The sequence below is a fragment of the Lutra lutra genome, chromosome 15 (assembly GCF_902655055.1).
Source record: "Lutra lutra chromosome 15, mLutLut1.2, whole genome shotgun sequence".
In the NCBI taxonomy this organism is placed as follows: domain Eukaryota; kingdom Metazoa; phylum Chordata; class Mammalia; order Carnivora; family Mustelidae; genus Lutra; species Lutra lutra.
The window spans coordinates 34,071,936-34,083,667 of record NC_062292.1 but is presented as its reverse complement, the minus strand read 5'-3'; the positions used below and the strand labels follow the sequence as shown (position 1 = coordinate 34,083,667).

General features: G+C 47.3%; 1 protein-coding gene across 1 annotated transcript in view; it reads left to right on the top strand.

Annotated features, from left to right (window-relative positions):
- Positions 1 to 11,265: 11,265 nt before the first annotated feature.
- The window catches only part of CAMK1G (calcium/calmodulin dependent protein kinase IG), a 28,287-nt gene continuing 27,820 nt past the window's right edge, over positions 11,266 to 11,732 (top strand). Inside the window, exon 1 of the mRNA XM_047705574.1 lies at positions 11,266 to 11,480. The gene's annotated coding sequence lies outside the window, so the exon portion shown is untranslated. The remainder of the gene's footprint in view (positions 11,481 to 11,732) is intronic.

Sequence of the window (11,732 nt, the reverse complement as noted above, 5' to 3'; positions counted from 1 at the left end):
ATCGATGGAATTGGTAGGACTTAACTGCAGAAACGGCCCCTGGTTGAGCCAAGAGATGCCAGCAGAGGGCGCCGGTCCAGGGTCTCAAAGAATTTCAGATCCGTAGCTCCGTAGCTCCGGCTTGGCCCCTCTTGGTCACTCCATATTTCTGGGGAAATGTTAGGTCACCAAGAGGGATCTGTTTAAACCAAAACACAGGATACGTAATGGTCCTTGTCAGTGCATCAAAGGGAGTTGGTCTTTGGCCTCAAAATGTCAAGATTTCTTCCCTGGGGTTTACAATCCTCTCATTTCCTGTTTTTCTGAATAGAAGGTCAAAATCTCTTTGGCAATGATTTTGAAACACAACAGTGTTCGAGGCAATCTGAAAAGTACTGGCTGTGTTGTTTACACAGCTATCAAAGATCAGCGGTCCGCTACTTCCATCCATCTCTGTCTCTGTCTCTCACACACACACTCCCATTCACTCAACCTTCACGTTTTCTCCTGAGAGCTCAAACCCGTGCCTGCAGCCAGGGATCTGACCCAGGAGGTGGACAGTTGGTACTTACTAACAGAGTGCTCAGATTAGATATTCTGCATTGAAGATCTGTACGGGGAAGGGTCTCCAACCTGCGCAGGGGTGTGCCTCGCACTCCCAAGGCGTAGTTCTGCCAAGTGGCAACTGCAGCAATTCGTATCTTTCCTTTCTCGCCAGACTCCCTGTCAGATGGACCAGCAATGGGAACTGTGCTTTGAAAAACAGGCGATAAATACTCACCTCTCAGCTAATTCTGACATGGAAAGTGTGTTGCATACACAGCTCCTGGGGGGCATCCCCTGGGCTCTGCCTCCAGATTGGAAGAGCAGAAACAGGATTGAGGGTCTCGCACTGTCAGCAAATGCATATCCTGAGGGGGCAGCAAAGGCTGACTTGGGGTCTTCTGTGGCTCTCATCCCAGCCTGCATGCAGGGGAGGCAGGCTAACCCGGATGCTTCCTCACTGCTGCCCTGTCCCGACGCACAAGGTTCCCACCCCTGGCCTTCACTCCTCACCATCCCTGTGGAGGTGTGTGAGTTTGCTAGAGCTGCTGTGACAAAAGTACCCAAGCTGATGACTTAAATCCCAAAGGGTACTGTGTCCCAGATCTGGAAGCTGTAAGTCCAAGATCATGTTGGTCGAGTTGGTTCCTCCTGGGGGCTCTGAGGTTCTCGCCTCTTCTGCTGGTTTGCCAGCAAGCTTCAGTATTCCTTGGCTTGTAGAAAGAAGCACCACCCCAATTTCTACCTTCATCCTACCATGGTATATTTCCCATGTGTAGGTCAGTATCCAAATTTCACTTTTCAGTAAGGGCACCAGTCATACTGGATTAACGCCCATCCTAGTGAATTCATCTGCACTAATTACAACTACAAGGACCCGACTTCCAAATAAGATCACACTCTGAGGTGCTTGGGTGTTAGGACTCCAACATATGAATTCAATGGGGACACAATGCAACTCGTAACAGCAAGGCATGCACCCCTCCAACCACCATCCCATCTGTCAGGCCAATGGGGGTGCTAATGCCCAGGGAACAAAGAGAAGAAGAAATCACTCATTAATTGGATTTTAGACCTAATTTCTTCAGCTTCCTCTCTTGTCAGCACAGCTTAGAAACCTCACTGAGTAATAATCCAAATGGCCCTATCTCTTCCACCCCACCCTTCCCGTTCCACCATTCCTAAAGCCTTCTCCGAACTTGCCCCAAGGACTTCTGCAGGTCCTCAGTGGCTGTTTCACATCTGCCCTTGAACAAGTTCAGCCTGTTGGTGGCCCCCACAGCTCTGCTGGGCTGGTAAGCCGTGCCAGGCTCTCGGACAGAGTCCCCAACCATTCATGCTACCAAGGCTCCTCCCTGAACCCCATTTCTAAACTGGATGCTTGGGCTGGGATCCCCGCATTACAGCTCTGCCCAGTGCTCAATTCCTCTGGGACAAGGACACTTTCCTGCTTTTGTTTCTACCCCCAACCCGGGTTTGGAGTCTCACCCTTGTATCTCCCACAAATCTCACCCCCATGCTGTCTTTCAGCCTACTTTCCTGAATCCTAATCCATACTTGTTGAATGCATGAATAAATTACTAGCTTCTATATGCATAAAAAGTACTTAAAGACAGTACTTACTCTAAGGGCCCCAAATTTAGTGAAATAAATTAATGTCATAATTATAAATGTTGAATATAGTAGAAGAAACAATAAGGTACTGCCAAATACCGTGGAAAGAGTGAGTTATTCTGGCATGGAGGATTTCACTGAGGAGTCCAATGTGAGCTGTTGTGGAAGGTTGGCTAGTAAGCTTCTCAGCAGAAAATGAGAGGACTCCCTAGGACGAGGAGGGAGCCCACGCAAGCCCCCGTGTGTAATAATCTCAGAACGCTGGCTTCTCCTAGACCCTCCACCACGGGGGTCTCCACTCACTGGTGATGCTCCATGACCTCTCGTGGGTACTCTGGGATGTGACAATTTGCTGCCATCCTAGCCATTGCTATTGCCAACCCTCTCCAGATACTGAGCCCCACCCAGCCCCTAATCCTTCCATTCTCATCTGGGTCCCAGGTTTCATGATAAGGCCAACCTCAGATTATAGAGAAATATCCAAAATGACTGGCTTGGCTTGGTTTCAGAGGCTAATACTTCCAAAGCTTCTTAGGACAGTAAAAGGAATGCTGTCTCCCTTTAATGCTGATCTCTTCTTCAGTCCCTGGAATCTACAATGCTCTAGTCCAGATGAATGGAAGAAATGTCTTCCCCTTCTTTCTTTCACACCCCATCTTGCAAGCCTGGCCCCCAAACACGACCCTTTTAGTAGGCTAATGCAGGTCCTCTAGAGCCCCAGATCAATCAGTACTTTTCTAGTGCTACAGAGCCCACTGGCCTTGCCACCATGGCAAAAAGATAAGCCCTTGTCCTCTTTGAAATCCTTCAGTGTGGTTGCTTTCTCCAAGGTTTTGGCAGACCACTTTCTCTTGGCAGACCACTTTCTCTCTGCCTCCTCCCACCAGCTGGGGGGAGATCACACCGATCCCTTATGCCCAGTGTCAGTAGCAGCCTGCTCCCGTCCACGTGCTGCAGCCTCGCCTCCCGCAGAAGTGCAGGACGCAGCCTTGGCTCGGGAGCATATCGTGTCTGTTCCCAATGCACCGCACGGAGCTGGAGCCAGGCATTGTTCTCAGCCCACGGACCTTGCCCTGGAGACACTGTGCCTGCATCTCTCCCTCCACCAGGTTCTGCCAATCCATTCTGAAGGTCAAATTTGGACCACAGAGCTGAGAACAGTCAAACAAGAGATCTAGTGTCTAAATCAAGCAATTTTTCTTTCCTCAGAAGCAAATCATTTCTGCTAAATTTTGCTTATCATCAGTTCCATTATTTAAATGTTCCATCTCAGGAACAACAGTGGATGAGAACATCTGAGTAGTGATGTTGCTGGCAGCCTCGGGAGCCTTCCTCCCCCTGAAAGCCTGGACTGGGGCGGGGGCTGAGGGGAGAGAGAAAAGGGGTTCACATGCCTTTGGTAGGTGTCCAGGGAGAGGAGGAAAAAGGATTTTCTTGCAGCTACTTTCCCCAGGAACACTGGGGGTAAATATGACCCCAGAATGCTGTCTAGCTCCCAGGTCCTAGCATCCCAGTTGTCCAAGAGTCCCAGTGACAACCCTCCCGTTATTAAGGAAAGGTTTTGTCTTTTGCTGCCTCCCCACTTATGACTAAATCCATAACTAGCACACATTTTGGACTTCCCTGGGTGCTAGAGTGCTCAGGACCACTCCTCTTCCTGGAAAAGACAGTTACACCAAGAGGGGAGAGGACCTGTCACCTCTACGCCCTAAGCTCTTAAGCCGAGACCTCACTGTACATGGAAACCTTCTGTCTCAGACACCTGGCTTACAGGGGTGCACTCGCAGGGACACACACCTGCCCATCGCTGCAGACACTGCCTCTCCCTTGGCTCAGTGTGCCACCTCCACTCTAGACTCCCGTATGGGTCCCTGCAGTGTCTCAAACTGAGTCATGCACCCAAAAGGGCCTCTCCCCGAGTGCTTATTGTTTTCCAAACACTCCACGTGCATTCTGTCATTTAAGTCTCATGACCCTCTTGTTGAGGAAAGTATTCCTTTATGCCCATCTGACTCATGACAGACAGGCTCAGAAATCCTAAGAAACTTGTCTGGGATCACCCTACCAGTGATAAAGCACCCTAAACTCAACCCCAAGTCTGCTCTCCTGTCTGATCCTTAGCCTCTTCACTGTAGCTCTCAAAGATGTTTACAAATTGTAGAATTTTGGGATCCAACCAGGAGTCACTTCTGAAGGTCAACTATTCATTCCGCAGACAAATTCTTCAACAGGTAAATCCTTCCAGAATGGCTGCTCTGCACTAGGCACCATGAGGACAGAGGAGATTAGTAGGTAGTGTCCTTAGTCCATTGGGTCCTTCCCATTGGAAGAAGGGGGAGGAGGCTCAGTCATCATCTCTGGAATGTTTCCAGAAGGCTGACGTCCTGGGCATGACTGGTCTGAGATATCCCCCTCCTAAGGGAGACTGGGTGGCAAAGGGAGGTGGGAGGAGGGGAACGATGTCACCTCAGTGCTGGCATACTGCCCATCCCCCATAGCAGACACGTGAAAAATACCTGTTAGTTCTTAGAATAATATAGAAAAGGGCAGAAATCACCAACCCAAAAAAAAAAAAAAAAAAATGGAGAAGTCTGAGGGCGGGCTTTTTTTTTTTTTTTTTTTTTTTTTTTTTGGAAAATGTTGGTCAGAAAGGGTCCTGCCAAGAAAAAGATCTGTTTTCCACCATTAGCCATCAGGGTGGCCACAGGGACCAGGTCTGGGCAGATGCTGTCACTAGAGGGCAGTAGCAGCTTGCTCTTGGGAGTGAAGGAGCCCGGATCCCCATCTCTCCGGAGGCCAAGAGCAGTCGGGCAGCATTCGAACTCTGTCCAACGTGGGGGCCAGACCTGGAGGTAGATGTATGATTTTCAAAGGGGAATAAATGCAACCTTATTTCTCATGGTTCATACAAATCCTTTCCTTACATGTGACCCCAACAGTTGGGGAAGGCTGACATCATTAGCCCAATTTGACAGATCAGAGAAGGAAAATCACGAGGTTTAGACTTAGCCCCAGGTTGCCTGGCTAATAAAGATTGTGCGGGAACAAATGCTAGATTCCCCAGACCCCAATTCGGGGCCAATTCCAAGGCCTCACTACTAGAACAGAATAATGTGGGCTAAGTTCTTTATTGAAATTCTTACCATAATTTTTCCTTTGTATGCCCATTTCTTTTGTTATTTGTTCATTCCCTGGAGGCTTAGGAAGAAACAGAAAAAGCAAATTAAAATCAAATTGGACAATCAGGCACTTTGTAAGTAGCATTGATAAAAGTTTGGATGAAGCAAATGATACTCATGACCACCCACTCACTGCACTTGACCTCTTCCCACCCCTACTGTCTTTCAAGATCACATGCTGGTGACCAAGGAGAGTCAGGACTGATTCTTCCAGCTGTGGATAGAGAAATATATACAAATAATGATGGACACAGAAGGGAAAGGTTCTCCAGTCTCTGCCGGGGACCAGAACCAGGTTCTCACAAGGGAACAGACGAGGTCATCAGCCTAAAATCTGAAGCCCAGGGTGGTGGGCTTTGTCCTGTCCCCTACTTATTTCTGGAATACGGCACACACTAAGGCTGGGCTTATTTGGGAAAGTGACTCAGGGCAATGGAGGTGATAGATTCTTTTAGCACAGAGACACACAGCAAACCCATGACAAGAGGAGCTGGTAAAAAATCTATTCACCTTGTAGACATCTCACCTGCATGATCCAATGCCAACACCCACCCCCTACCCCCCCACCCAAGCCCAAGGCAGAAATAGATATAGATGAATGTTTACTGAACATTGGCAGAGAAGGATAAAAAGAGCTAAGGGCAGGGTATATACAACAAAGAAGCTATGGAAAAAGAGGAGAAGATAAAGTCCAGATGGAATGGTCTAGATAGAGGGGTCATGTGGAATTAGCCAGAGGTCCTGACTGACCAGCCAGCCAATGCCCGATGCTCAGCACCCTCTAAAGAAATTGGAGGCTACAGCACAAACCCAAAGAAATGGCTTTTAATCTTTTCTTTTGGATTCTGCATGTGTCAGGGCAGCCCATGGTAAACCCGTTACTAATGCACTGATCTCCTCCCTTGGCTATGAAAAGTGTCATACTTCAGACACACCAGAAAACTCTTCTTTTAGGGTTTTTTCTGTCCTTCAATTTCTCAGAACTTTGTGGAACATGCTTTCTGTCAGGTGATATGATAGCATAGGGGTCACAGAAGCATGGTTTCTATGCTTAGAGAGCTCGTCACTAACGGGCACCCTGCACATGCGGCAGACCAATTTCCAGCCAGCAGAGCAGGGTCCCATTTCGCCTGTGGACCCAGCTGAGAAGTGGACAGGGTTTGAGGGGAGACTCAAACAGCTCAAACAAAAAGATGAGCACATCGCAGCCTACAGGAACAATGCAGACCAAGACATAGTGGTGTCTCTTCCTGGAAGTACTAGAAATCTGGTGTCTTATTTTTAAAACAAATAAACACTAAAGTAGCAAGTATTACACAGATTCATGCCTACATGCCTGCCTGTCTCTACTGTCCTATAATTTCCATTTCCTCCTTCTCGCCCTCACTTTCGGTGCCCGTTCATTCTCTCTTACCCAACTCCAGATTGGAAATGAAATAAGAGGTGTTTGTTCTTTGGTGGCCCCTCCCCCCGCACAAGACCCTGACTGTGACACTTGCAAGGCCTTGAACGATGTTCCTTCGCCTGCTTCACCAGCTGCATTCAGGACTTCTCTCCCTCTTGCTCTTAACTGCCCAGGGACTATGCACTTCTCTCTGTCTTTCCAAGTGGTATGGCTCCTTTCTACTGCAGGGCCTTTACACATTCTGTTCTTTTGTTTCTCTAACTTTTCACATAGCTAGTTCTTCTTGTCTCTGATTCCAGTTTGAAAATCACTTTCTCAGGGCTGCCTAAGGTCCCCTAACACATATTTTCACAGTGCCCTAAACCATTCTTAGTACTTATCACAACTGTAATTATCCGTATTTGTTTAAAATCTGACTTCCCTGCTAGAATGCAAGACCTATTCAGGAAGAAACTGTGCTTATCTTATTTATTACTGTATGTTCAGAGCCTAACATACTGCCCCTAACAGAGTAGTGCTTTGTTAATACTTGTTATATGGATGGATGGATGGATGTGTGGGTGCACAGAGATCATTCTCCCTTCCCTTTTCCACCCTGGCACCTCATTAGGTCTTGCTGTCAGGTAGTTCTCCAAAAAGCTCAATCTGGAAGCTAATCAAATATAAAAGACAATGCTCTTTGAAAGAGAAAGACTGTTTTGCTCTCATGAGCACACCTCCCTTGTCTCCTCCTTTCCTCAAACCATAAGAGAGAGGCCCCCTTATCTTGTTCAGTTGAGGGGTAGGCACGACCACATGGGAGCCGTGGAGGTGAGCACCCGGTGAGTATACCTTCTCCCTGGGCCAACATCACCTGTGACGGGCTCAGATGCACAGGTGGTTTTAAGTGAGAGAAGGATGCTCTCTGATGGGCAGGGATGGGCTCTCTCCTGTCCTGTACCCCCTTAGTTCACACCTTCATCCCCTCGGGTCTCGGTGACAGCAGAGCCTCCCTGCCGCCATTCTAGCCTCTAATTTCTCCCCGCTTCAGGCACTCTTCCACTGCTTTCCCACAAACACCCGTGCTGGGGAACCTGCCGTGCCTCTACTTCCTTCACAGCCCAGTCTGAAGCCCTGCCTGGCCAGACCTGTCCCCCACCGCACCGCAGGGCCGCCTCCTCACGTTCAACACGCTTCTTAGCTATTCCCACCTCTGTTTTTCCCTAATCCCACCTCACCTACCACATAAATCTGGTCCTAGATCACCCGTAAGGCCAAGGCCGACTTCCACGAGCCTTCCATGTTCCACTCCTGATGCTTCCAACCCACAGTTTCCTGCCAGGGCCCCATCTCTGGTGACAATGTGGGTTAACAGTACCTGATTTCATTTTTGATTCATCTCCACTTGCTTTCTGTGTTTTGCCTCCTCTACTGGGCACATAGTTGATGTTGAATAAATATTCAGTTGATTATTGATTGGGGAAATCATAGCAATAAAGCCATTAAAAGAACCCGAACCAGGAAAAACGCACACACATGTGTAAATGTGCGCATGCATGTGTCTAGGCTCAAGTGCACATGTGTGTCTCTATGTACAAGTGCGCATGTGTGGTCATACTAAAAGCTCTCTTCCAGCTCCCTGGGGCATGTTCTAGAACGCCTGCCCAGTTCTCTAAACACCCATGCTACTACTCCAAAGATGGACACTCTGTCCCTACTCCAGCCCCTGACGTCCAGCATATGGCCTTGTTAGTACCTGTGAGGGCATCTGCCTTTGGAACTCAGCAGAAAGAGGTAACACTTTCTCTCATGGCACCCAACATGGAACTTATTCTGTTTCCACAGCTGAGAAGTCATCCCTGGCTCAGCGACTCAACCAAGACCAACAGCGTATAGGTGGATGGAAGGAAAGGGGGAGGGGCGGGAGAGGGTTCCAGTGGGCTGGTGCTGACCGACAGTTCATTGTCCAGTTCAAACTTGTATTAGGGCACATTATAGAGGAGAATCTTGGCTGATTTATGGACGTGGACAGCAGTTCTATGAATGTAGAATCTGGGTCTGGTTTTGTGTCCCCACTACCTAATTCACAGTCAGTCTTGATAAATATTTAAGGAACGAGTGCGTGTACGTGTGTGTGCTGGCGGCATTCAGCTCCCTATGGAAATAAACTTTCTGACATACCTTTTGCCTGTTGGCACCACTTGACTGTCTCAGGCCGTGATAAACTCCCCAGTTCCAGTGTTCAAACAGGAAGAGGACAGCGGCTAGTCGGGGATGCTATACCAGGGAATCTAAGCACTGGCAACACAGGCTGAAATTCAAGAAAGAAAAACATAAAGAACCTAGGAGAGCTGTAGACAAAGCGTTTGGGGAACACCACAGAGGAAAGAGTGACTAGTAATAAAGAAGTCGGGAAATCATGAAGGTTTCATGGATGAGATAGTATTTGATGAGGATTTTTCCAATCTGTAGCATTTCCATAGGCAGAGAATGAAAAAAAGGCATTCTGTATTGGTAGACCAATACAGACCAATACAATTGGTAGACCAAGCAAAGACCAATACAGACCAATACAATTGGTAGACCAATACAGACCAATACAATTGGTAGACCAAGCAAAGACCAATACAGACCAATACAATTGGTAGACCAAGCAAAGGTCAGGAGCTCTGAGAAAAGTGGCGTGTTAGAAATCCTTGTCTCAGATGGTATGGCTGGAGTGTCACCTCCCATGGAGTCCAAATGGAGGGACTCAGGGGAGAGGGGATAGTTTTGTGCCAGGTGCTGGAATGCTTCCAGTGATGGGCTAAGGTGTTTGGCCTTTATTCTGTAGGTAACAGATCCTTTTTTGAGGTGGGAGCAATCAATACGTTTTATTGAGATCATTCTAACAAGAACTAAAGCTGGATTGGAGAAAAAAAAAAAACAGTAATATTGACTGCCTACCAGATACTAGTCGCTGTTCTAAACAACTAGCATTCTGTCTCATTCCTCCCTTCTAGTTATGACATATGTTCAGGAATTATCTATCCTATTTCACAGATAGGAAAATGAGGCGCAGAGACATTAAGTCACTTGTCCAAGGCCACAGCTCCAGTCATCCAGGAGTCTAACCTAGAAAACTTCTCCAGAGCCACTTTTAGCTATCCCAATGGACCACCTCCCCTGGGGACCAATTAGAGCCTAGTCATCACAATAGTACCAGAGAGAGGAGGAGGAGGGCCTGAATTAAAATTGTAGAGATGAAAATATAAAAGAGGCAGCATTTACTTACTGCCTTTTGTGTAAAAAAAGGATGGCAGGGAATATCTATATATATCTATCGATAGCTATCTGTATCTGTGTATCTGTATCTACTCTTCCCCTCGCTTCCATGTAAACTACTAGAGGGATACACAAGAAACTAATAAGAATGGCCACCTATAGGGGGCAGGGCAGGGAGGGTAAGGGGAGGATGGGAAGTGGAGTGGGGTGAGACACCTCAGTGTATGTCTTTCAATATAGTTCTGATTTCTGGCCCATGTGAACATGCTATTTATTCAAAAAACACAAATGATTTTTTAAAAATTGAAAAGGCACAATTTAAAAGCCAATTCAAAGAAACAACTGAAAGTGCACAACAGCTGATTGGATTTGGAAGGCAGTGAAAGAGACAACACAGTTAAAGAAAGTGCCTGGTTCTCTAACTTGAGTGTTTGGGAAGATGGTAGCTCGGCAGCCTAGCTGAGAAAACAGGAGAAGAGTGGTTTGAAGGAAGCTATTACATGTTCAGGATTATTTGTGGATGGAAGCAGACATTTGGATGTTAAGGTTAAGGTCAACAACCCAGATGGGAGTTTGATTTGGGACATTCACATGATGACAGTAACAGACCCTGTGTGTGGATGTTGAGATTAAGGAAAGAGTAATGAAAGTGAAAGCAAGGGGACATAAAACAGAAGTTCAAGGAACCTATACCAAAGGAACAGCCAAGAGGAGGCTGAGATTATCAAGGGTGGGATAGAGAGGTGAGTACAGGGGAGCAGAGTTAGCAAGAGCTTCCAGAAGAAGGGGAGTGATCTCCTAAGGTCTAATGGGTTAGGACTGACAAGAGGATGGTAAATTTTGGGATCAGGATGCTATGCTTCTAGACACAGGGGAGAGGAGACATATCAGAGATGTAGGGAGGAACCACCCAACAGAGAGTCCCCCTGCTTCTCTTCCCATTGTATAAGAGACAACTGGACACAGAAGGGTCTTCAATCCCTTCATTTCAACCAATGTAGATAGCCTCTTGCCCCAGAAGGTGTTTTTACACAATACACTCCAGCAACTGAGTGGTTAAAAGAGAAACTGAGGCAGGGAGTCCTAGAAAGCTTCTCTGATTTTCTGTTATCACCCCATTCAGGCCAATGGAAACCTGTAATATGAGACTTTATTTTTGTTTTTTTATTCTTCCTCCCTCTCTTTTCCATTACACATATCAGTGCAAACACAATCTCACACACACACACACACACACACACACACACACACACACGGCATAAAAGGGACCTTTGCAAAAGCAGTTTTCTGGACCAGACTTAATGCTGTTTGGAGGGAGGGAAAGCAAAGCAGAGGAAAAGGCAGGAGATGCAATTCCTCCCCTTTAAGACTGCCTGGTTACGGTCCTGGGAAAGAAAACCCCTGCATTCCTCCCCTTTAATTCGGTTTATTGTTAAGGCACTGGAGCAGCTAGTCCTCACAGACCTGTGGGAGCTGGAGTAGGAGCACCAGGAGCACCATCCCTTCTGCGTGTCCGGGTAAGATGAGTCTCCTTCTTTTCTTGCTTTGGGGAGGTTTCCTGGCTCAGTGGGAGGCACGCGGCACCTAGAGACGTGTGTGAAGAAACACTTTTGCAAGGAACTTGGGTATTTTGTTCATTTCAACCCCATTTCCAGTCTTGCCTGACTCGTGTGGTATCAAGGGTAAGTTGTAGCTGCCTTGGAAAATAAGTCTGAATGGGGGCCCGGTGGCACCTCTACCTAAGAGCCATCTGCCGTCGTCACTTCAAG